Genomic DNA, 27,469 nt, shown 5'->3' with positions numbered 1-27,469 from the left:
GGGACCATATTTATGAGTGTGTTTAACTTTATTTACTTCCTTAGAGCCTCCGTTTCACATTGAGAGTTAAAACTTAACATATGAACTTGGGGGACACAAATATTCAGTCCACAACATGTGCTCTCAACTCCAGGGGAAGCTGGGCAGAGCCCCATTGGTCACAGCCCAGAGTCATTAGAGCCTGTCACAGCTACATGATTAACTCCCACGTGGCTTAGAAAGATGATGACACTGCGGTGAGCCTCCCCTAGAGATGTTGGGAGCGCTGCTTTAGTGAACTGAATGCATCACTGCACCATCAACCCTTAGAATTATAAATCACAGTAACTGCTTAGGATGCAGAAAATCGTGATAATAATTAATGCTAAAATAGCATTCACGAGGTTCTCTGCCCTGCTTTTCATACTTTCTACTCATGTGAGCTCAGTTAGTTCTCCCAGAAACCCTCATGAGTGAAGTATCATTGTGTCCAAGAGTGTGGCCTGTGACATCAAAGTGCCTGCATTTAGACCCCAGCTTCTGCACTTTTAACTGTGTAATCTTGGTCAAATAAGTTCACTGAGCATGTTGTCCTCACCTGTAAAATACAGATAAATATGCAAGTGTTCAATTTCAAGAAACTTTAAAACCATATTTCTATACATAGGCCTGTATTCGTTTAGTATCAAGACCGAAACTACTTAGAGATTGTATGTTTCTCTTTTAGTAGAATATTTTTATGCTTTATTGTAGACTCATTGGTTCTTGACTACAAGGTATTTACTCAGACCCTAACAGAGGATGACAAATGCTGCTCTACCTACCAAAGCAAAAACCCTAGTCCTATAGATTTCTAGTAAAAGTTTCAAACTTTTACTAGTCAATGCCTGGCACATATGGTAAGTTATGCACAGTGTAAACTGTTACTATTACTGGTGTTACCATTGCTGTCAGATTTTACAGATGAGATGAAAAAGCTAGGAAAAGGGATCAGATAATCTTCCCACACCACAGTCAACACACGATCCAGTGAGAGCAAAACCAGGCAGCCTGGCTCCAAAGCCTGTGCTTTCAACCACAGTTCTGTACCAATTCCACAGCTCTACTGGTTTCTGGCACAACATAATCTGAATAAGAAGCAAATGCTTCTTTAAATGTTTTTTTCCCAGACAATTTTAGATTAATTAGAAATAATAGGTGTTGTATTAGGGTTTTATAGAGAAAACAGATTAACATGAGACATACAATATATAAGAAATGGCAAGATTGGCTTACTCCCGTCAGCAACAGAGTCGGATGAGGAAGCGTGCAGAGGGTGGCTACATGCTGGAGGCCGAAGGATTCAATCCAAGGTCTGGAGTTCACCCTAGAGTCTCGTGCAAGTCCACACCAGCAGGCTGATGGGTCTGCGACAGAAGGCTGAAGGCTCTACAATAGAAGGCTGAAGAATCTATGCTGGAAAGCCGAAGATTCTACACTGGAAGCCAGGAGACAAGCTCCAAACCAAAGGCAAAGACTGGAGCTTCTCCAAAGAATGCAATGCATTCATCCTTCCTCCTTTTTATACCTCCCTTTTATACCTCCAAGTGATGAGTCAGCCCAGGGTGGGTCTTCTAGGATATAGAGTTACTAAACCCATTTAGTTAAGCTTCTAAGTGTCTCAAGTTGATACAATCAATCAACCAACCACTACAGGTGTTTACCAGAGAATAAACTGAGTTGCAGGGAAAAATGAGCTCCACAGGATGATTACTGCTCTGGAGGAGAGGATTTGACACCATGTTTGTGCTTCATGAGGGAACAGAGTCGATACCTCTTCCCAAGGAACTAACCCAGAGACAATCAAATCCTGTGATCCTGTCTTTGGAGTTGGAATTGGGAAATGGAACACTTAACCAAGAGTGGAGAGGTGAGACAGGGCTGGAAGCCATTTTCTCCCATACACACAGAGTAACCAAGAACAGGAGAATAAAGCAGTTTTATATGTACCACTAGTTTCCAACCAACCAAGGAAACTCACTTCCTCTAAGGACATTTAACAAAGTCTAGAGACCCCTTTTCTTGTGGGATATATTACTGCCAGCTCATGAGCAGAGGCCAGGGAGGCTGCTAAGTATCCTACAATGCACAGGACATCTTGAAAAGGAAAAGAAATATCTGGTCAAAAATGGCAACAGTGACATTCAAGAAACTCTGATACAGATCCATAGCAAGAAACCACATGACACCTAAAGAAAGGACGGAATGAAGGGTGACTTTACTGATTCCAGTGGCTCCCCAGGTCCCAGCTCCAGCTGCTATACTATCTACCAGCCTTTTCTTACCTAGACCTTCGGAGGTATTTCAGGGACTGTGTTCTTCCTATTCATGAATAATTCCACAAAATTTACCCTTTTCCTACCATCAGCTTACTGCATTTGTGTTGCTGACAGCCACAAATAGTTGACGCGGGGTTGGGGGAGCACTTCAGGAGGCCAGGATGAGAATGCAAGCAGAGTCAACACACATAGTCCGAGAAGGATGTGAAGAAACAGAAAGATGAACAGTCTAAGTCAGAAAGATGAACAGAAAGATGAACAGTCTAAGTAACAGGAAAGCCCTTAAGGGCTTTCAAAACAGACACTAGGAAATCAATAATGGCTACCATAATGTCTCTTGTTTTCTTCAAAATAGTTGTCCATATCTTCATATATATTGGGATCAAATAATTGAAAACAGACTAAAACCAGTCAAAACCAAGAATAAAAGTATTTCTGGCTTTTGAATCAAAATGACAGGAAATCATCAATGGCTACCGTGGTGTTTAAGTAGAAATGTTTTTAAAAGATTCATCAGAATATTCTATTGTAATTCCAACTTGCATATCTGTGGGTGTTCAAGATTAACTTACTCTTTGAAAAGACAGAAGGAGAGAACCTTCAGGAGTACAGGCTTCCCAGGCAAACCATCTCTGTGCAGTGCCCTGTCTCTTCACGTGATCTATAAAAACTTTTGATGAGGATGCTTTTAAGAACGATGTGTAGAAACAGAAAGACGAAGAACAGTCTAAGTAACAGGAAAAAATAAGTCAGGGCAAAGAATGCCCGATGAGCAAATATGCTTACTGAGAAAAACACTTTCACTAGATTGTTTTGTTTTATTCTCTTTAAAATTAAGAAAAAACAGGAACCCAGCCAAAAAAAAAAGTATTTTTACTTAAGCATCATTTTACAAAATGTGAAATAAACCAAAGCAGAAGCAAACGACTCCAGAATCAGGGCAATCAGCCAAAATAGTTACTAGTCAGTTACTAGTTCTTAGGTCAGGAACAAATGAGTTCCCAACTCTGTACTCTGGAATTGACTCATGTCTTACAAGGCTGGTGGGCAGCAAACTCAATGCCTCACTCTTAAGATATGGGTTATATGCTAAAAGCTCCTGTGAGTTACTTACTTACATTTTTAGTAAGAAAAGAAGGAGGGAGGGGGATATGCAAAGACTGAGAAATGGATTCCCTCCTTACCTCAGTCAGAAAAGGAGATTTAGGGTTCATATAACCATCATTAAATTTAGAATGAGGATGAATGAAGCCTTTAAGGGGACCAGAGCTGAGTTTCCAGCTAGGTAACCATGCCAAGATATGGTTCTCTGGATTCATCATCATGGACGCATGCTTGCTTTTCTCCAAAGTGGCCATGGCCTATGTCCACAGATCACTATTGAAAAAGCGGTGCCCACCATGCACATCAATGTAATTGGATAAAAAAGGTGCATCTCTGGAGGTGATCATTACCATTTTAAGAAAGGGTGTGGCAAATACTTGTTAAAGGGTCATTTTTCTAAATGATGGAAAAAATGCCCTCTGAAAGAAGGTTGTACAGTGTACTAGGCAGCACACCTGTTATGTAATGCTAAGTAAAAATAAAGTGAAAAAGAAAAATACAGGAGTCAAATTCATAAGTAAATTATGTGACCGACATGTGATAGAAATAAATCTAAAAATAAAGGATACAAAGAAAGAAATAGTATAGAGCCAGGACCTCCCTGGTACTTTATTTTTTTTCTCCTCACATTCATTTTGTAATAAAAATAACTGTGATTCTTTGAGGAACACATTGCACTCATAGTTAACAGGGCACAGATGAGCAAACAGTAGATGAACCATGTTTCAGAACATAGCTGTATCTACTGTTCCGTGGTTCTGTGAATTGACTCAATTCCTAAAATCGAAAAACATTCATGAATGAAATCTGAAACTACAGGATGAGCCATGTACCCCTTCCCCACCAATGGATGTCTTCAAAAGGCTGGTGGCTCACCGCGGGGAATCCTTTTGCAAGTGACTGGGAAGGAAGCCATGGGTTCCTAAGAGGCTACACAAAAGGTCAGATTCCTCTGGATGAACTGACCATCTTGTGACAAAGTAAAAAGGCTCTTTTAAGGTGAAATAACATCTGAGTGATTAACTGGGTGTTTAAAGAAAACGTCTGAAATGATTTGACTGGAAAAAAAAGCCAACGCTTTAATACTATAAAGTGATTGCACCATATCAGCAGCTACAATTTTTTAAGCACATATTTGTGGACCAGTGCTAAGAGAGTCACATGCACCACGGCTGAAAGAGGATCTGACAGTGAACTCTTCACTGTCACTGGAGCTTGGCAGCCCAGGCCACAGTCCCATGGAAGAATGTCATGAATTAATTCTGTACCTGCAGAAATGCTGTTAAGAACTTAGGAACCACACTCCCTCATCCACAGATTGATAGGCTATTACTGTAAGAGGCTCTGTGAGGCTTTAATATGTAGGGTGACAACATTAACTGTGCCTGGGATAATAGCAGCAAGAAACCAACAATGGCGACAGTTTCCCACCAAATGATGGCTTAGAAGCCTATAGACAGATGCTCTTTGAGTAATTTTGGAGGCTTCCCAAAGGAAAACACTCACACTTTATTTTTATTTCTCTCAGTCTCCAAAGAAACTGTTAAAAATTGCCAATGCCGACTTATTTCAAGTCGTCATGACAGAGTATTGGGAAAAGTTTTCAATTAGCAATAATCACAACTTGGATAAATCTCATTGGCTATGCTAATGTCACTGCACAAAGCTACACATACCTTTAAAAGGGATTGGTGTTATTTGGGACAGAGAGAGCTCATAGTGAAGTGAGATAAAGTATACACAAAGATACTGAGATCTGGCTGAGAGTATTGTTCTGCACAATTATCAACATAAGTTGAAGGACTTGTGTGACAAGCCGGGGGTAGCTATGGTACTGCCTCAGGAAAGACAGCTTTGTGAGGAAAGGAAGAGCATTTGAGCATTTTCTTTTTATACTTTCTGTACTTTTTACTTTCAAACAGTAATCTCTAGAGATATGGGCACAGTTTAATAGCATTACTGTTGTTTGAGATTACTCTTAAATTGTTTTTAAAACCCACTATCAAAAGTGGAATTAAACATGAAAAACATTTTATAGACATACTATTCTGACCTCAAAAGCTTTGCCTAATATGATAATCAATATTATCCATCAGATTCAGTTCCCAGTGATTACTGGTTAGTTTGTTTCCCAAAAATCACATTCAACTTCTCAGAGAATGGCTATTTACTAAGGCTATCTGGAAGACTATGTGTCTTGGTTATTTTTCTCTAGTTGCTAAGGCAAAATACCTGACTCCCAAAATTAGGGAAGAGAAGCTTTTCTTATCTTACAGTTTTTGGAGGTTTCAGTCAATAATCAACTGGCTCCAAAGAAGTGTGGCATGGCCTTGGGGCAACATTTCAGGGTAGCAGCCAGAAAAAAAAGGAGAAAGCAAGCCTCTTCTCCTCCTTATACTGTACACAGCCCCGTTCCCTTGTGGTTGTGCACTCACAAAATCTCCTTGCCCTCCTTTGCACAAGATGAAGGTATTTACACAGTGAGAACCCTGGCTCCCTGCTGAGTCTCTCAGTTAAACTTCTAAACTTCTCAAGTTGACACAATGTATCAACCTATGGTAAAGGTTTAATATTGTTTTAAGAAGATTGAGCCTCATGGAGTCAGAGGTATAGTTAAGTGGTAGAACACTGCCTAACACATATGAGGCCCCTGGGTCTGGCCCATCACTGCAAAAAAATATAAAATAAAGTAAAATACTCAAAAAATTGTGATCAATGATATCTTGACCTAAAAAAATCCTTAAAGTGGCTACTTTTAAGTGAATAATAACATATATCTACAGATATATAGGTATATGTAATACATATTTCATGCTCTACGTAATTTTTCTTTCTTTTGAGCACTGTCTTCCTACTATATTGCCTAGGCTGGCTTCAAATGTCCTTCTATAATCAAAAAAGTCAATGTAATGCTAATCATTATCAAGGAGAAATATACACAAAAAATATATTTTCCCCATCCAGACCATCAGCAATGCTGTCATTTAAAAAATCAAGAAAGACCTAAGAATTCCAGAAGAGTCAAAACTGTCACAGTGGAGCTTGGCAGCAAAGTCCTCCAGCTCCCACAGAACGTTCCTTTCCTTTCTGAATTAATTCTGTGCCTGTAAGAACGCTAACAAGGACTTAGGAACACACTTTCTGTTACAGAAAAATGTGTTCTCGTCCCTCTTAGTCTGTAGGAGACTCCAAGTGTTTTAGGGGATGAAGACCAATTATAGATTTCACTTCATATAACACATGTTCCCTGCTCTCCCTCCTCATCCCTCACAGCATCTGTGAAGAATCCCATGGTCCATGTCCAGGCCTTGTTGGTAAGACCTTCCTGGAGTCATTCAGTCCATACCAGCCTCCTGAAGAGGGAACAGTTTTCCAACGGAGACCGTAACACACCAAGCAACGAGGAGCTGATGCAGTTGAAATCACCCAAAAGAGATATACTACAGTCCTCACAGCGTTTTGCCTACAAGGGATAAGCAAAGAAGGGTCCCAAGCAGCAAAGCAAAACTTGAAATTACCCAATAGAGAGAAAGTCAACAAGTATACACACTAAGGAAGAGTATGTTCTGTTTTCCTAATCCCTGCTCCAACTAAGTCAGCCCTAAAGGAGTTTTTAAAAATTAATGCAGGCTGGAAAGAGGGAAGGACCTTGCTTTGCTGTCCCCCTACCAACAGCCAGCTTCACAGGGGCCCTGCTGGGGGAGAAGTGAAGAGCTGATATGAGATTCTGTGTGCACGATTTGCTTAGGTTACATAATCAAATTGCTAAATTCAGGACATGTTGGAAGTGGAAACAGAGCTGTCTGTTACCTGAAAGAGCAGGAAGCTCTGTTTTCCTAAAGAGACAGGGGAAGTTACTCCCTTCTTAACACACTTCACATGAAAAGTAGACCACAAAGGTGCAGTTTGTTACCCTCTGCAAATGAAGCTTTCCTGATACATTACACATGGAAAAGGGAGTTTCGCTTTTACAAGAGATCCTTAACATTACGAAAGTTACTTCCAAAGGTAGCACCAGTTTAAACATTATTAGATGCAAGAAAAGTTATATATAATATCAAAATAGGCTGCCCAGAGGACGAAGGAATACTTGGAAGATGCTCTCAGACCCTGAAGAGCTATCCAGGTCATTCTGCTGGTTTCTTTTGTTTATGGTGTGATACACACAATGTTCTAAAGTTATGCATATCTTAACTGGCTATCACTGTACACATCAAGGTATGATAATCTATCATGATTTCATTGGCCAAGGCATGTTAAACAAGACTGGATAAACACAATAATATATATTATTTTCTAAAAGTTACTATTATCTTTCCTCGAAAATTTCCTTTACATTACATATTATAAGAGAAGTTTTAGAAATAAGAATTGGGATGATTCATTCATGCCCAAAAGGAACTGCAAAGATTAACTGTAAATAATTTATTTGGGGAAACCTATTTTACTCAGTCATAATGAAGGATCCACATAATAAAAAGAAAGAACAAACATACATTTGTTGTATAGCACCATGAGTTTATACTTACAAATGTGTATTTCAGCCCTGGCCCAGTCAAGAGAGGCAAGCTGAAAAAATCAGGAGTTACTTCTTGCCTTTCTCTGCCCAGCACCCAGGCCCTTTCCTCTGGACAACAGCACCTCACTTTTACTGTGGGCAACTCACCCATTTTTGTTTACCTTGAACCCATTTCTCCTGGAGAGGACTGGACAATTACAGACAATGGCTCTGAGAGATGTATGAACCACACCAGATGAGATAAGACTCAGCCCTGGACACTTTTGGGGATGCCTGAGAAGATGTTCCTGCTTTGCATGAAGTTCCCAAGTCACAGAATTCAAGCACTGGGCTGCTGGTGGCCATTTGTGTCTTCACCAAGTCAACCCAGGAAAGATTAGGTGAGAGATAGAATTATACATTCTTGATATTGTTTAAATATATGCACTTATTTAAAGTATTAATTATAAATATATACACTTGATAGTTTAAATATATGCTAGGTAAATTTCGTCCTTGAGGTTCTCTGTTAAGTGAATAAATGAATTTGCTTTTTTATTTTTGTTATACTGTTTGATTTCTGTAGTTTACACATCAAAGATGCAACTATTTTAAAGGCCTTATTACTCTTACCTTAAAGATATGGCTCAGGGGCCAGGGATTTGGCACAGTGGTATAAGCATCTGCCTGGCAAGTGCCAGGTCATGAGTTCGATCCCCCATAGCCCCTCCCCAAAAAAAGGCTCAAAGCTTATATGGTCACCCAACATCAGCAGTAATACGTAGCTGAGCTAATGTAAACTCTAAACTGTCAAATTCCCAGTCTCAGATTTTTCCAGTTCTTTAGCAGGCTCTCCATCTCACATAGTTATTTTTCTAGTATTTCATGGGTCTAAGAAAATGTGTTTTTGTCCTTTTAACACAAACACTCAGATAACCAGAAAGGCCAGCAGTCATATCAGAAACAAGGTGATCTAGAGAATGAGTGTATAAACATAAAGCAGAAAATGAAAGTTCCCACTAAAGTAATCTAGTAAAAGCAGATTATAATAAAATCACGGTTCCTCTAATGCTGAAAATTTTGGTAGCCTATGAAACTGAAGAATTCTAAGCGACAAGAACAAAGTAAAAAGACAAATCTATGTAATTATATTGGTTACATTTCTGTTGCTATACTGTTAGTTACTTACATGTTACATTTTTTCTTGGAGAACTACAATATAATAGTGCTTAGTACCATTTTTCAGTTATCTAGTATGAAAATCAACAAAGATTATCAGTAGAGGAAGTGTTTTAAATCAATCAAATAAATCTTTTGTCCAGCATCACTGAAGACATGTGGCTAGTACACTAACAAAAATGTGTTCTACCTCATATACAATGTTGATATGAATATTAATTAGTTCAAATTTAAGTGTTGGTAATAGCCATCAAAAGTTTTAAACATACTTCGTTTCTGACCCAAGGGTTCCATGTTGAGAAATTTGTCATATAATGCTTAGATATGTTTGCATAAGAGTACATGAGAATTATTTGTAACTGCATAACATTAGAATGAGTTTCCATTAGGGAAGAATTACTTAGATACCTTGTGATACATTCAGTTTCTAACTTAATAAAGCAGACTTACACATGTTTATCTCTGCTTCCCCATAAAATCCCATGGATAGTAAAGAAATAAAAAGAAATAAGCCACAATGAATTTTTTAAAAAGAGAGAAAAGATGACAGTAGACAAAAGATGTTAACCAAGCTTTGGAAGCTAACAAATAAATGAATAGATGATATCTGAATTAGCAAAACAGAGAATGCTAAAAATCTAATCCAACAGATAAAGGAGATAGATGATAACCAGCAAACTAACTTACAGAACCTCCAAAAGACCCAGGAATGGAGGAACAGAACTTCTAAAGAAATTCCAAAGTCAGCAAATGTAGGATGGGACTAAAAAGTAAAGCTGATGGAAAGGAGTTTTGTTAAGCTTTTTTTTGGAGGGACAATACTGGGGGTGAACCAGGAGTTTCACGAAAGCTAGGCAAGTGCTCTTGGTATTTTCTACAAAATTAAATGTGTAGCCTATTATAAACCCAATAATATTCTCACAAGTATAGTGACACATTCTGGAGGGTTTTTTAATTGGACCACAGATATAATGTGTAGTAATTTACAGCACTATTCATCAGACCACATCACTCCCTACTTAAAACTCTCGAATGCTTTCCATATTTCCCTGAGAACATCTCACATTCTACGGCCCACAATGCGATACAGGATCTGACTGGCTTCAAGTCTTCAAACATTACTTCCTATCACTCTTCCCATGGGACATAAGGGGCCAGCTTCCCAGGCCCTCCTGCTGGTCTCAGAAAATGCCAAACTCAAACCGCCTCAGCCCTTTTGCACATGCTCTTTCCTGCCTGGCACATTCTCCCCTAGTCTGCACATAGCTGGCTCCTTCCTGTCAATCAGATCTCAGCTCAAATGTCTCTAAGCTCTCTTCCCACCATAACTATTTCATGATGCCTCTGTCCCAAGTTCCATACTAACTTTTGTTAAATTAGGCTTTTAAAAATTTATTTGATGCTACAGTTCCCATTATTCAAGTTGTCTCATTATTCATGTATTATCTGTCTTCACTATGAAAATATAAAACCCCTAAACGAGGGATTTTTGTCTATCTTATTTTCTGTGGGATTCCAAGCACCTAGAATATTCCTAACATACAAAAGCGTTCCTCATAAATGTTTCTTGAAAGTTAAAATGAATTGAAGACAACTTGAATGTTACTGTGTTGCTTTTCATTTATCTAGGTTGGCTTTTCATACTACCCAGGTTCACAATAACCTAAACTCCTGTCTCAGGGGAATGTAGGTAATATATGCCATGATGACCATCTGTTGCTGGAATTCAGTCAAAAACAAGGCTCATGCAAACACTCCTGATAGAACTGGCAATTAGAGCCTCCTGCATTCACCAGCTGATAGGTAATGATCCTGAGCAGAACTCAGCAGCTTGGCTAGAAGTTTGCAGCACTTTAGAAACACATAGTCGAGATCTATCAAAAATGTGTCAAGTACCTTGGTTCCTTAGGATCACAGAAGCAAGTACATATCAGTCATCTTGACCACACATGGGCCATACTTTACTAAAATCAATACCACTTCCTTAAGGGACATGCATTTAAGGTTCCAGCTGCCAAATCATATTGGCTTCCATGGGCTGAGGCCTCGTGATACTTATAAATATTCAGCTGGCAAAGGATCAAGAATTTCTGGACTTCATACCTTCTAGGCCTCCATCTGTCCAAAGAAGCTAGCAGTTTGTTGTCTTTTGTCTCATCACCAAAGACTGAAAAGATGAGGAACCACAGTGAACGTTAAAGCTGAGGTCAGGATCAGATGGTTCCTGACTGAAAACAAGCACTATGTCACACAGACGAGAACTTAACTCATCTCTGTCCCATCAATGTTCTTGAAAGCAGATCCACATCATTAAAACACAACAGGAAACAATGGAGATAACACAGTGCTTTCTTTGCATCTAATAAATCATATTAAATTATAAGCTAGGTGTGGTGGTGCACACCTGCAATCCCAGCACTCGGAAGGCTGAGACAGATGGATCATTGCAAGTTTGAGACCAGCCTGGGCTACAAAGTGAGCTCAAGGCCAGCCTGAACTGCATAGCAAGACCCTGTCTCAAAAAGACTAAATAAACAAATAAATAAACTCAAAACATTTTTGCCTCATGTAACTGGTTTCTATCTTTTCTTTTTTTGCATTATTTTCCCTTTATACTAAATGCATCTCACTTAAATGGCAGGTCCTTGATTAGCATAATTACATAGGTGCAGTCCTGTTTTACTTGAAAAAAAGTAGGACATGACTCACTTTGCCAAAAGAAATCAGTAGGTTCCATTCCAATACCAGTAAGAATTATAACATGCCCCTACAAAATCTTGTTAATCTACCAAAGACATCTCTCGTGAAGGCTCTTTCCATTCACCATGTAGACACACACCATGATGAAACAGATGAAATGTAAAGTGATTTCACACTGTGGGAATAGAAAATCCAGTAAGACATGAAGCCTGAGGATCTCCAATTAAGATCCACTGTTCACCACTGAGAACGAAATCGTTATGTGCTACAAACATGTACTAATAAAAATAAATTTCTTAAGAAACAGTGTTTAGAACTGAAAAAACAATTGTACCTAAATAGAGGAAACATGAATAGATAAGTTACAGGTAATGACCTGAAGACGACCATGGGATCAGGTGGGTGAACAGAGGTGGCCATGTTCAGAGTGTGGGGCACTTCTTTACTTACAATGAGTCTACACACCTCTGAATAACCTCACCCAAAGTTTAAAATAGAAGTCAGGGATTAGAAATATAGCTCAGTGATACAGTGCTCACCCAACATGCATGAGGCCCTGAATGTGACCCCCAGCACTGGAAAGGAGGTAAGGGGTCGGTGTGAAAGAAAATATTGAGTCAAAAACCTAGTACACATGATTGCTTAGCCCAGACTATCTGCAACATACTCAGAACACTTATGCTACCTATAATTGGGAAAAATCAGGTAGCAAAAAGTCTATTTTATAACTAAGCATGTAATACACCATGTACACACAAGGCAGACATAATGAGGTGCAAAACTACAACATAAAATATCCTCCAAACTCAGGTGGCACAGTCCACTGTGGACTAGGGATTTTCTACCCTTTATGGCTGAATCAGAGCTGCGGCCTGCTGCCACTGCCAAGCATCATAAAAGTCAAACAGTCTTAGCCTGAAAAAAGATCAAAACCCAAACTACAATTTCTACTGAATTCTTTATGCCTTCTGCACAGTTCAGTGTCCCTATTGCTAGGACACAAAACCTGGAGAAGCAATGTTTAGAAAAAAAGAAAAGGCAGTGTCTTACTCAGCTGTGAAGTGATTAGTAAATGGAATTACCCAGTGCACAATTCATCACAGCTTCAACTCCTTCCACAATGACAGGCTCCCTAGTGAGTCACAGGGTTTCACTGCTGTTCCCCATATCTGCACACAACCAGCCTGAGTCCTAACAGCTCAAGTGCGGACAGTGCTAACAGTTTTCTTTCCTCTCTCTTCAAAATCTTGGCCCTCCAGTCAAGCAGCCAGCATCATCATGTCAAAACAAAAAAAAAAAAAAAACATCTGCACTGAAGGTCTCTGATAACTGACTGAAGCAGTCAGTCTTACATGGAGAATCTCTCAAGGATTTATTAAAGAGGTCTTAACTTGTGTCTTTCCTCCTTACCTGTTTCCTGGTTCATCAAGTTTTCTAACACACACACACACACACACACACACACACGCACACACACACTACACACTTTCTAAGCTTTCAGTCTCCAGTACCTAAACAAAGAAAAATGTAAAATGCATTATTATAAGCTGAGTACCCTTTATTTTTACAAAAGTAATAATGGCTCCATAAAAAGATTTCTTCTACCTTTTATAAATTGGTACATATGGACTATTAACTGATATTAAAGCTAAGACAAATGTTATAAGCATTAAAATTCTGTGGAAAATTATAGACTACAAATTTACAAAATAGGAAGAAAATACCCTCCCCTTCCAGTTGTAATTAATTAAGGTGACCAGCCCAGACCTCAGCGAGTGGACAAACCCTAACAGGAGATTTTCTTGTGCTAAAAACGAGATAGGGAGGCAGGCAGGCCAGGGCATTCGAAGGGCACATGCTGGAACCTGACTGTGTTTCTGAAGACTGATTCACTGCTAGAGGCCCTGGTTCTGCTTCAGCGAGCAGAGGCAAGCCCTGCAGCTGCAGCGCCCGAGGATGACCTTAGCACACCGAATAGGGCTGGGGTGTCCGTCCCAGATCGAGAAGCATGAAGTCCATGTGCAGGCTGCACAGCCAGAGCAAACAGGAGGTGCTGCTAACCTCCAAAGCGAAGCACCTGGACTCTGGGTTTTGGATACTTTGCATTGTGTGTGTTACACACACTTCAGACAGAAAAAAGAGGCAGTGGAGCAAAAAGATCGTGATGTCCTCTTGGCACGAGCTGCAAGGCAGGACGGGGGCAGCCTCACTCTCCAGTCCCCATGAGAAGCACACGCATGTGCACACACGTAAGTACACTTACACACACACACACACACACACACACACACACACACCAGATATATGATTCCATGAAACTTGAATGCGAGTTCCTTGTCCTAACACTAATGAGTTTCATGGTGTTGAATCACAGAATTTGAAGTAAACCAATTACTCCTTTTGGCTACCAGTCCTGGATTCGTAAAAGGAGACAACTATTCTTTCTAATCTTTTGTTTTTTGCTACTTCAAGTACTTATCTTTGTTATAGATTAGGGCAGGTTGCCTTAAGTTTCAAAACTTTTTATACACTAGCTTTCACATAGAAGGTAGAGACAATCACATTAAAAAACTGAGGTTCTGATGTTTTTCTGAACCTATGGTGTGTGTTGAAACACTGTTAAAGCTCTGTGTAAATGTGTGCTCTATGAAATAAACTTGGCAGATAAAATGCACATGTGCACATGTACACACACACACACAGAGAAAGAAAGGGGGGGCAGGGATTTAGCTCAATGGCCTAAACACCTGCCTGGCAAGCAAAAGGTCATGAGTTTGATTCCCCGTACCAAAAAAAAAGGACAATAAAAATCATCTTTATTTTTTCACCCAAATATGCACTATTTTTATTTGGAGGAAATACTTCGGAGAAGACTACTACTTTTAAAACAAGTTTGACTTCATGTACATTATACTGACCATTACAAAAACTCAGAAAATAGGGCTCAGTGGTATAGCGCCTGCTTGGCAAACACAAGATCCTGAGTCTGATTCCTGGTACAGAAAAAAAAGAAAAGAAAAGAAAAAAACTTAGAAAACAACAAGTGCTGGCCAGGATGTGGAGAAGTCTAAGGCTTTTTTCATTGCTGGCAGTATTATAAAATCCTATAGTTGTCCCTCAGATTATGAAAAAGAATTATTGTATGATTTAGCAACTTTCCTTCAAGTATATACCCAAAATAATCAAAAGCTAGGGTTCAAACAGATATCTGTATAGCTATATTTGTGATGATATTATTCATAATGTCAAAAAAGTGGAAACATCCCGAAGTTCCATTGAGAGATAAATAGATAAATAAAATGTGTTACATTTGGCTACATAATGGAAGATTATGCAGCCTTAAGAGGAAGGGTGGTACATGCTACCATGTAAGTGAAACTGAAGACATTATTCTAAGTGAAAAAAATCTGGTCACATTTTCTCACCATTAAAAATGTTTATCAACCTCTTAAATCTGCAATGTACTACTAATCAGTAACAAATATAATGCCTAATGGTGAAGATTTGACATTTGTAAAAATGCCGGTATGCTTTGAAATGAACTATGGAGGAAGAAAAGTTAGTTTTCTAACTGAGTGTCACTCAAGACAATACTGAAAATACAAGAGGCCCTGAGCACTCAGAAGGGAGCTGACTGGACCAGGACACACTAGAAATCACCCAGGTCACCCTGGAGGAACCACGCGACACAGAACTGTGTAGCTAGATGGAAGTTCTAAAGTAAGCTTTTGGAACTACCCTACTTTAGTGTGCTTTGTGCATGCACTTGCTCAGTGGAGAGACACGTCTTTCTTGTTCTTGTACTAATCTCATTTGGAAATGTGACCTTTATGGCCTCTCATAATCCTAGTCACCTCCCACTGCCCTCATGGTGGTGTAAATATTTCTAATATCATCCTATTGGCAGAGCTAAATAAATTTTGTAAGAGGTCATTGACTTGAACTGAGCTTCTGCACTAGGCCCAACAAAGCAAACCAATGGAGTCGCTCACACTAAAGTTCCGCCATCAAGCCAAAAGCTGTTTATCTGACTTTCCAAGAAATTGAGAGAAGGCAGGCAAATCCTCAAACAAGCCAATGTTAGCTGCGGTGATAAACAAGTCCTCTCAGCTTTAACCTTTACAACAGTAACTTCAAAATGTCTGACTTACTTTTCTTGTTGCTGAGACAAAATAACTGACCCTCAAAGTAAAGGGAGGCAATGCTTATTTTTGACTCATAGTTTACAGTTTTCAGTCTATAATGGGCTGGCATGGCAGAGGCACATCAGAGAGGAGAAACAGTTCATGGCGGGCGGAAGGCAGCAGCAGCAGCAAGCAAGGACAGCAGCGTCCGTCTTTCTGTCTCTTCTGTTTTATCCAGGCTACACATCTTTAGGGTGGGGGTGTACTCACACTCGGGGTGGTTCTCCCCATTATCCACACCCAGAGCTATGCCAAACCACTCAGTGGACTAACTCAGTAATTACACACCTTTGCTCCAATCATCACACACTTAACCCCAGATTAACACAGTGCAGATCCAGCCACCTCTGGAAAGCTCCATGTAGGACTTCGTGGGCCGGCGGAGGGAAGCTATACACAAGTCATAGCAAGGACCAATCTACGTTGTGTTCTTTTTCTACTTTCTTTGACATTTTTCTGTCTAAAACCAACCTCCACTGCTTGGTTTATCAGAATAAATATTCCATTTCATGAAATGAGGTATTGCCTGATTCTAGACTCACATAAGTAAAGCTAAATAAGATCCTGGAATGAAATTTTTTGCAATTTTGACTTTTGAAAGCAGTTAAGGCTTAAATATACAAGTTTCAGGAAACAAACAATTACTCAGATATTTGGACCTAACAGTGACCATTGGAAGTTATAGAGATATAAAGGTATCTGTTAGGGGTTTGGTAGCAATTTCAATGAGTGATGTAATTTTCACAGTCAGTACCACAACAGGAGAAATGGAAATTTTTATGATGAAGTCTTATTTTCATTTGAACAGTAAAACTAGAATTAAATAAACCAGGTGGTGCCCTGTACAACCAATAACATTTTATAATTATGGTTATTTGGAAAACTAAGACCAAACAGAATGTTAAAAATAAACTATCTCTACTTACAATTATAGTAAACATGTTTATCCAGAAGTATTCTCTATGTGAAAAAGATCTAAACACTAACAAAATCAAAATCTGGTCAATTTATTCCCAGGAACATACCAGTATGTCTGATGCATTCAGTCTTTTTCTAAAGATAAGTTTATTGTAATTATTTTTAAGACAATAGAGATAATTCTGGCTTAATTTTTGTTTAAAGCAGTAGCAATGAGAATATTAACTCCAGAAGGGCGGAGACTGTAGTCCTCTCTGCTGGTGAACCCCAGAACTAAGGACAGAAGCAAAATACCCACTGACAGGTGACAGAGCCTTGACATGGTCCCCATTGGGTGCAGTCCCCTTTCCAATGACACTGGGACTCAGCTACCTCATGCTTAAGCCTCTGGAGACTCCTGACTTTGTAGCTGTGATAGAACATTAACCTGCAAATGAACACTACACAGCTGATGAGATTTGTCAGGAGAATATAAACAATCTCTCTGTGATTTTGTTTCCATGGGGTTATTTGATTAGCATCCTTTGCTTACCAAATTTCCTTCCAGATTCTGAATTTCTTCAGACTTGTAATTAGGACAAATCACTGGAATTAGCTGAGAGAGAATTTTTAGGCAGTCCTAGACTTTGTTCCTTTCGCTATCTTCCTTGGACCCTGCTTAGACAGAAATGAGGTATCTGAATAATTGATTTGGATCCATCCGTGTTGCTTGGCATACTGTGGGTACCCAATGACATCCTAGTGCTCAACTTTACTTGCAACACCTCCTTTCTCTGATGTAGCAAAATCACAAGAGACACTCAAAGAGCACAGAAGCAAGCAAGTTTTATTCATCAGTGGCAGACACCCAACACAGAGTTCAGAATGTCAGCCCTTAGGATACGGTGGTTAAACATTATACAGAGGCTCATTTCTAGGTCTGAGGAAAAAACGAGACCATCACCTTGGTCCAAATGTTGGTGGTGTAGGTAAGGACTAGGTACAACCTTAGTCAGAAAAGGGGTTTTTGAAAAGAGGTCACCTGGAGAAAGTTCTCCTGGGGTTGCAGGTCTCAACAGAATGAAAATTGGGAGGGATAGACAGGAGAGCTCAGGAGGCAAAATGGTGACCAGAAACAAAATGGCATTAGCCCAGCTACCATGGAACATTCCAATTCATTTTCATTGACATTGTGTTTAGGTTAATAAGAGCTTTGGGAAAAAAAATAAGAGCTTTGGGACTATCCTGATAATTCCAGCAAGGGTCAAAAATCCACTGAATTACAAGAAGAAAACAAATCTTGCCGAGGCTTAATTCAAAAACTTCCAATGCCAGGTGTGGTGACACATGCCTGTAATCCCAGCACTTGGGAGGCCGAGGTAGGAAGATTCTTTTAAGTTTGAGACCAGCCTGGGCTACACAGTGAGCTCAAGGCCACTTGAACTTCATGGCAAGACCCTGTACCAAAAAGACAAAACAAAACCCTTTCAGTGTTTATGAACTATATTTGTTTGTTTGCTTGTTTCATTTGAAGTGAAAATAGCTTACTGAGTCTTACAGGGTGGGAAACAGAAGAGAAATGTACATTCCCAGGGTCCGAGGTGTATCTCAGTGGTAGAGCACTTGCCTACATGGGCCTGGCCCTGGGTTTGATCCCTAGCACAGAAAAAAACCGAGGGGTGTGGAAAGGGGAGAAAGACAGAAGGAGAAAAGGAAAACACATTCACACAACTCAGATTACAACTCTGTGGAAGATTCTCATAACTTTTTAGGTCAAGAAGTTCCTTTGTTTGCATCTTTAAGATGTGATCAGACAGCTGACAGTTTTCAGACCTCTTGTATTTCTACAGCACTTTTACAGTTCACAGATCAGGCTATCATGCAATCTCCACGGTCCAAATGATACCTCAGGAAACTGATTATCACATTCCCACAGTTCTAACTTGCAAAGTTACTTCACTGGCTTACTAACAACTTTCCAAAAAACAAAAGGAGAAATTAATTTTTAAAAATTATCCTCTTAGGAGATATATACTTAATGCCACTCACACCTTATTTCAGAAACCTTAATACGATAAGGAAAAACAAATGCACCTTAAGGTTGGAGAAAACCAAGACTCGACTTCTAACCATTGACGTAACTTGCTCCAAGTGACTCAAATAATAGACCCGCAGAATCAGGGCACCTTCACTTCTCTTATGCAAGAGTAACTGGGTACAAACAAGGACAGACTTTGGGGCAAACAGAGATGACAGCGAGGCAGTCCTGGATCTCTCCAAAAATCTCTTTATTGGCCTTGGTCTCTGGTTAGAAAGTAAAAGCAGAGCAGGAAAAATATTAGAAGGCACAAATAGCTCTCCTTCCCTGAAAAGGGGGTCTACCAGGTCCTCTGGCTCTCCTCTCTTGGTGCTAAATTTGGGGTATGCTGGTGCCCAGAGGGCTGCATGCCATAAACCTCATTCAGGAAGGAAGTCCCTGGAGCAGACAAGATACTCCTGCCTCCAACATTTGTTCTTCCTGTCTAAAAGGGAGGTATAGTGGCTTGCTTAGGTGATCTAAATGTGTTGGTAAAGGGGCTGGAGGCACACACATCAAATTGTTTGAAATGCAAGCTGTAGGCTTGGGCGGAGGTAGGGAAAGGAGATACCCTTTACTCCTTTCTCTAAGACCTGAATTCTTTACAAGTCTCTGTGATCTTCTAGCAAAGGTCTCCTCACTGCCAAGGAGACATGAACATGTGACCTCTCTCCATCCACTTGATGTTTCCCATCTTAATATGACCCTTCCAACTGTCATAGTCATCTTTCAGCCACGAGGAGAGTCCAGTTAAGAATGACATCAACATATGGCAGAAGGGAGGAAAGAAAATCAGAGAGAAGCAAAGGCAGAGTCTAGACATTCTGCTTCTAGACTGCCTGCTCTGTAAAGAAATTATTTTCCTTATCCTAGAAACCCATTCAAGTTGAAGCTTCTGCTCTTACATTTCCAGACAACACATCTGATGCATTTTCTGTCCATGCCATGATGTGTCAGATCTAGGGTACATATTCTATTCCTATGTGGTAGCTCCATATCTTCAGATGCAGGCCTGTCTAAGTTCACATGAGATCTAATTCTGATTTCTTCAAATGCTACATGGGCAGAAGAGAGCAGATAATCGTATGTACAGTTACAAAGGCCGTACCTATTTGCTGGTTTCCAATCACACAGCTAACTACAGAGGCAGAGGGCTCCACACTGAGTTTTACTGGCTTCCAGTTCCTCTCCCATGATCTCTAACCCCATCTGGAAGTCCGACTGTCTTCAGCTGCCTCTCTCTTTCCATAGCTTGCTATCTTGCAAGTTATCAGAAGGAAAGAAACAGTCATGGTGGAATAAAGAGGAGATTTTGCCAAAGGACATAGTTTTTTCCTCCTAATTAATAAAGGTGATTCGGCTAAAGCATTCAAAGTTACCTGTTGAATGTGCTGCTTTGCCAACTCATATTTCAAGTTCTTTTTTTAAAAACTACAGTGCAAAATGTAAGTGATTTAATGGTTCCTTGAAGTGTTTTACTGAGGCCATTAAGTACTTTTTTGTATGTTAAATACCAGCTCACCTTTTGTATCTTTCCCTATAACTAAACCCATTAGGGTAGAGGCTTGCTAAAATTTAGATTCTCAGTGAGTATCTGTCCATCATTTCCACAATCACAGGCTCACCTCTGACATCTTCATGTTTCATATGATTTACCCACAATCCATTACTGCCACGCATGCCCCAAACCTCAACACCCACTGATTGTATTGTGCACCAGCCCTCACTTGTGAAATCTAGGATTTTTGTGAGAATTAAGGGTCCTTCTCTAATCCCGACTTTCTCTCTTCTACAAATCTCCAACTCTTGAACTTCCATTACACTTGCCTTTCAACCTTCTTGTGCCTCAAATGTCTTACTGCTGCCCTGATTCCCATCCTTTTAGCTGGCTCTCTCCCTTTTTCTTCTCCCAAGAAGCCAGATCTCATGATTTATCCTTCACTTGTTCTACTGCTGGCACGGTCAACCCAAGCTACCAAACCTTCTGCAGCAATCCAAAGATCTCAGTATTTCCACAGTCATAACTGGTAAGGTAGATTTTGCTCAGAGAAATCTGCCAACCTTGTAGGTTACTCATTGCTGGACATGATCCAGCAGCAGTGTGCTGTACTTCAGTATTCCATGAGCACAACATTGTCAGTGTGACAGAAGGATGGCACCAGCTTGGTGTCCTGATTCTACCACTTAGTAGCTGTTCGCTTCAGGAGAACTGCTTAACCTCTCTGTGTTTCAGTCATTTCAGTTTTTCACTAGGATAGTAATTTTTTCTTTACAGGGTTGTCACAGGAATGTAGTGAGTTACACATGTAAAATAATTTTAAGAATGCTCAGAACATAGAAAGTGGTCAAAACGTGTTAGTTAGTATTTTGTAGAGAGACTTGAGTTCTTTGAGATTTTCTTCCATTTCCTTTCCTTCCTCTTATTCGTCTCATTTACTCACCTTCATACCCATCCTTACCTCTTTTCTCCTGTCTCAAGGCTTTATAAAATATTATAAAATAAGTTCTCTCTTCAATTACGACGTCTTCCTTTCTTTTTTGTTTTCAGAGTATTGAGAATTGAACTTAAGCCTTTCATACTGAGCTGTATTCCTAGCCCTTTTTATTTTTATTTTTATTTTTCTTATTCTGAGACAGAACTCCACATCTGGATGTGGGTCTTGCTAAAACACTGTTACCCAAAGCGGGCTTGAATTTGTAATTTTCATGCCTCAGCCTCCCAAGAGTACTCAGATTACAAGTGTGCACTACTCTTTTCTACATCTTGAATAAGACTTTTTCAAGGGCTCTCCTTAGCCTGTACACTTCTTCAAATGTTTCCTTAAAGCAGAGGGAGAATGGGAGGGACATGAGATGGGAACAGAAGGAAAAGAACCCGGAGGAAAAGTCCCCAGGGTTTCATCATCCTTCCCGGGTATAACCAGTTACCTTCTTCTGACAGATTCCACCTCCTAAGGACCTGTCTACACTCTCTCATCACCCTCTTCTCCCTTGCACTGTAGTGGAACGCAGTCTGGCCTCTGTCTCCCTCACAAACTACCCAGTCTGGTTTTTGGCACCTCATTTCCAGCAGTTACTCTGCCATCCTTCATTGCTTGGCCATCTTGTAGCACTGTTCACCTCTGTCTTTCATGATTTGGGGACAATTTCCATGACGGAAGTCTCTCCTATTTATCCTTCTTCCCTGCAAAACCCTGCTCCTTAATTTCTTGTGCTAGACTCTTTATCTGCCCATTCAGGATATATGGTGTCATTTTTTTGACAAACACCACATTGCAGATACTGTCTAAGTTAATTTTCTGTTGCTAGTAACACTGAATAAGTTATAAAGAAAGCAGGTTTATTTGGATTCACAGTTCCAGCTCAACCTCAAGGGGCTACATCTAGCAATGGCCTTCTAGTTAGGAGTTCTGAGAGTACAGAGCATTGTGTGGTAGGAGACAGGAAACATGGAAGAGACCCACTCAAAAGGCTGCTTTTAGGAGATCAACTCTTAAGATAACCATTCAGTTGTTAACTTATTAATTGCTTGAAGAGATTAATCTATTCATGAAGGGAGAGTCCAAGTCACCCCAACACTCTCGTATGTTCCCACCTCTTTAGATATCATAATGGGGATTAAATTTCAGCACGTGCTGCTGAGGAAGCAAACCATATTGAAATTATAGTAAGTTCCATGCTGGCTGCTGGGGTCAATTAAACAGGAATAGTTGAAGTGCCACTCAAATGTCATGACAAATTCTATGACTTGCATGCACCATTTGTACACTATGACAGACATGACATGGACTTAGAACAGTGCTCAGAATTTGTACAGTGATGCTGACATGAATAAGACAGTTCCTGACTTCACAGTTGGCCCCAGGAAAAAGGCCAACCCACAGCTGCATAATTACGGTGTAAAAACCAAAGGTGCGATGACCAAGATATGCCCCGAGCAAAGTTCTGTCACATTCTCCTGTTATTTCTTTGACACACTGTATAACTCTTTCACTCTCCCCTATATAATTATATCCAGACATGTGATTTCAAGTGACCCCACTAGCAGTTCGTGTTCATATTGTGACTTTCTTACCCAGAACATCAAACTTCCTGCCAGAAATCTCTACCACCTGCCATAACTGGGCACCCAGCACCAAGAATACAAATATAAAAACCAGTCTTACTATAATCTATTAACCATATTTCCCAACTGTATCACTTCACTAGTTGCCCTCTGGAGCCTTTCGTCAAGCTTCATTCCAGGTTGTTTGGAATAAAAGCTAATTTTATCATCAAACCCCATTGACACCCAACTCTTCACCCAAAGTTACCAAAGCAAAAATGAAAGTCCCTTGCAAAATGCACAAGAAGCTAAATGCTCTAGCCCAGTGGTGGCAAAGCTATGGCACGTGTGCTACAGTAAGCATGCAGAGCTCTTTCTGTTAGCACACAAACCAAGTCACCCCGAAACTTAAAGCGGGTAGTTGAAATATTTTTCTAAATCCTAAAATGCATTTAGAATATTCTACAACATTTGTGGACAATCCCACAAGTCATCAGGAAACCTACAAAGAATTTTCTAGTATTGTAGCAATCACAAAGAAAAATTTTAGTAACAGATTTTTATAGTTCCACAAAATGGAGACAACTCTGTTTTCTGATTTTTCCAGATAAAATCAAATTTTGAGAACTTGAACATTCCTGCCTATACAGGGTAGATTTTGGAAATCTGAAAAGGGAGCCATTGGAATTTCAAGAGAGCTCTACCTGGAGAAACAAGTTCTATGACCTGCATGCAGCACAGGAGAAGACAGAGTGTGAATGGAAAACAAAGGAGAACGTAATTGGCCGTTCTGAAAGTGAAATCCTTAAAGCATGGAATCCTCTGCCAAGTAATTTTAAATCAGTGAAAACACTTGGCATTGCTTTTCTCACTTTGTTTCGGTTGTCCTATGCTTGTGGGCAGCTGTTTTCAGCTCTAAATTATATCAAATCTGATCAAAGACACAGACTAACAGATGACCTGAGTGCTGCATGTATTGCTCTCAAACTAACAAAAGTGTGAGCTGAGGTTTGACAATTATTAGCAGGCATACAACAGCAAAGATCACACTAATTGTGCAAAAGCAGGCCAAATGCAGACTTTTTCCTTTCAATAAAAAGTTGTTTGTATGACTGAAAGCTTTATAATTGTATTTTTCTTTTAAAACAAAAGATGTTAATATAGGGTTGCTTTTTCTTAGTTAAAAATCTCAACATTTAGGTTTAATTGCATCACCAGCACTGTGCAATAAATAAATGGGGTTAAGGTTGCAATGGGGGCACTTGGTCTCTAAATGGTTTGCCATCCTGCCTATGCCGGATCTCTGCTACATCCCCTCCTGTCAGCTCTGTGGCACCACCACGGAGAACCAGGAGTACTTTCAACCACAATGCATCGCTCCACCTCAGTGCCTTTGTACATCTTACACCCACTACCCAGAATGTCATTATGAATCGCCACATGTCTTTAGTGGTTTAACAAACCTAGGCAGCCATACGAGCCATAAATATCTCTGTATCTGAACTCGTTTCACAAGTACTCACTTAGGGGTCTCCCATTACTGTAGTGATTTTTGTACACAAATATGTCCTCCCTGCGAGGTGAAAAGCCTCTAAGTAAGGAGACAGTGAGGACTCTCTGTAAACATTTGCTTGGTGCAGAGATAAATTCATTGAGTTTTGTTACCATTTTTTTTTTTCTTTTTCCTTTTTATCCGTACCGGGGATCGAACTCATGACTGCCTGCTTGCAAGGCAGGCACTTATGCCGCTGAGCTAAATCTCCAGCCCCTTGTTACCATTTTTTAACCAAGGCATTTTTTATTAGAAGTTTTACAGGTCAATAAGTCCATTTTCATCTAATCTAATCTTTCATCTTCTGCTTAAAACCATTAAAAGTAAGCTGGCACATTACCTTAATACAGCCTGTACTTACAGCCAACTAAGTCAATTAAGATTTTAGAAAGAAAGCAGAATATGCCAGGAAAAGTGTGAGAGGAAAATCTGTGATCATCTGCTACTCAGCATCATTTGTAATTTTAGTGAAACTATCATCTTTAATAAAATTAGAAGATGAGGTTGTCTGACCTTTATGTCCTGTTTTTGAGTGGAGAAGATAGAGAAATAAGTCTAAAGAAATAAAAAAAATTTTTAAATGTGGAGGACTTAATCACTGACTACTAAGCAACTATTAAGTAACGCCCTACCTACAAGGGAAATACTGCAAATAGGCACTTTATTTATGTGCATTTATTTATTCTTTATCTGAGAACTTTGGCTTTTTCTGAGAGTGTTAATGAGTTTTTAAATTAAGTTAATAAATTGTTGCCTGTGATCTGCATGACTTAAACTGGCAAACAGTTGGTTAGCACTGAGGGTGTGGACTGGATCAGCAAAATTCAGTAGGTGATAGGTCCAGGTGGAAAGGAAACTTAGCCCCAGGCACTCAGGATGACACAGCCAGGACCAGCAGACTCCGTTCCACCTCCACAAGGGAGAACTGAGACACCAGATTAGGGTCTGGATTTTGAAAATCCAGAAACCACAGTATTTCTTCATAAATCATTTTATGTTAAAAAATTATAATAGCTGCCTGAATTGCTAAATTCACTAGGTACTCATTAAACTTTATACTCTCAATATGCATATAGAAGAGACTCTAAAGATATATGCAGGATGGACAGTCTACTAAGCCCCTCTACACTTTGCCCTAACCCCAGCCGCCACCTGTCTCACCCACGAACACTTGTGCTCCAACTCTTCTCACGGTGCACAAGCTCATATGGGAAAATACACAATTAAAATATGGAAAGTGAACCTCACTGACTAGCTAGCAATACATTGTGTCAAGGTGAATACAGAGCAGCGTAACTGACCCAGCATATCTGTTCCCCAGAATTTTCTCTTGGACCCAGTTTGCCTCTCTCTGTAAACCTTCTACAGAAGATGTATAACTTGAGTCTCTGCTTATTCTCAATCTATATTTCTTGCTTCCAACATCTCCCCGCTCACTTGGCTTGTTCTCCCCACAAGTACCAAATTATAGAGCTAATAAGGCCAAAGTTCCCTGTGCTTTTTCAGCACAGATACACCACAGTAGCTAGAAACCATTAGCAGTTGCAAAGACATAAACCAGACTCAGCAGGAGAAGAGGAGAAACTTAAAAAACATGTGGCCACATATGACAAACTTATTTTAACCAAGAAATCCTTCATTCAGATTAAGTCTTACTTGGAAACCAACATGCAAAATCAAGAATAGCAGACATGCTCACATTGCATAGGGACCAACAGTAAAAAGCCCTAACCTGGAGAGTGGACACCTCCTCTCTCTCTACTCGTTGCCCCCACATACTGAAATAGCTCTGAAAGGGCTCCTTGAAACACCCATAAATTTGCAAAAACACGGTTCAAAAAGTACCAATTAACATCCACAAAGATGCCACTTTTTAATACAAAAACTAATAAATAAAACATGCCTTGGGAAAGTTAGTTGACAACACTAAGAATGTTTGTCAGTATTAAAAATAAAATAAGAAAAAATATCAAATGTAAATTCAGTTCTAAGTAGCCCACTACTAGTAGTCAATCTTTTTTAGGTTCTATGTCAATCACTTCCTCACATTTTCTCCACCAGAGTGAGTCCCAGGGGCAAGGAAACCCTTTGTTGTCAAAGAAGACCTCTGAATCTTTCTCTAGCAGTCTCTCCATAAGCGCTCTCACTCCTGTCTAGGCTCCCACCATGAGGCCATCAACTAAGATTCAGTGGAACCCCCAGTGGGGAGGGGGTGGCTTACCAGAGGCCGAACACATGCTGCTGCCTGATCTTGACCATTTAGTTTCCAAATCTGTGAGATAAATAAATCTCTCCTCTTAGATATCAGAAAATGAAAAGATATTCCTTGCTCAAGGATAGGAAGAACCAGCATTGTGAAAATGGCCACGCTCGCAAAAGTTATACAGATTTAATGCAATCCCAATTGAAATATCTTTAACATATCTCACAGATCTAGAGAAAACATTCCTAAAATTTATTTGGAAACAGAAGACCTATAATAGAAAAGGCAATGTTGGGCAACAAAGGCGAGGCAAGGGGCATCACCAACCCTGACTTGAAATTTTTTGTGGTTTTTTTTTTTTTTTTTTGTCTTTTTCCTTTTTATCCCGACCAGGGATTGAACTCACGACTGCCTGCTTGCAAGTCAGGCACTTATGCCGTTGAGCTAAATCCCCAGCCCCCCTGACTTGAAATTGTATTACAAAGGTACAATGATAAAAATCAATATGATAAGGGGTTGGGGATTTAGCTCAGTGGCATAAGTGCCTGCCTTGCAAGCAGGCAGTCGTGAGTTCGATCCCTGGTCGGGATAAAAAGGAAAAACAAACAAACAAACAAAAAAAATCAGTATGATAGTGGCAAAAAACAGACCTGAGGATCAGTGGGACAGAGTAGAACAAGCAGACACAACTACAAACATTCAGTCATCTTCTCTTTTACAAAGGGGCAAAATA

General features: G+C 39.8%; 1 protein-coding gene and 1 non-coding gene across 5 annotated transcripts in view; both read right to left on the bottom strand.

The window, feature by feature from the left end:
• Slc16a12 (solute carrier family 16 member 12) overlaps positions 1–27,469 on the bottom strand; it is a 79,643-nt gene that overhangs the window by 43,879 nt on the left and 8,295 nt on the right. The window contains exon 1 of one of the 4 annotated variants that reach the window (XM_013156856.2): positions 1,255–27,090. The exons of the other annotated variants lie outside the window; for them this stretch is intronic. The gene's annotated coding sequence lies outside the window, so the exon portion shown is untranslated. Of the gene's footprint in view, positions 1–1,254; positions 27,091–27,469 lie in introns of those variants that run through there. 4 annotated transcript variants of the gene reach the window in all.
• Positions 4,930–5,069, bottom strand: LOC111758008 (U4 spliceosomal RNA). Its single transcript, XR_002792253.1, has one exon. It is a non-coding gene; the product is annotated as a U4 spliceosomal RNA (small nuclear RNA).

The sequence above is a fragment of the Cavia porcellus genome, unplaced genomic scaffold (assembly GCF_034190915.1).
Source record: "Cavia porcellus strain 051 isolate PalLab524CR breed Dunkin Hartley unplaced genomic scaffold, mCavPor4.1 scaffold_28, whole genome shotgun sequence".
Classification (NCBI taxonomy): domain Eukaryota; kingdom Metazoa; phylum Chordata; class Mammalia; order Rodentia; family Caviidae; genus Cavia; species Cavia porcellus.
Note: the sequence above shows the minus strand (reverse complement) of the source record. Positions and strands in the feature narration are given on the sequence as shown.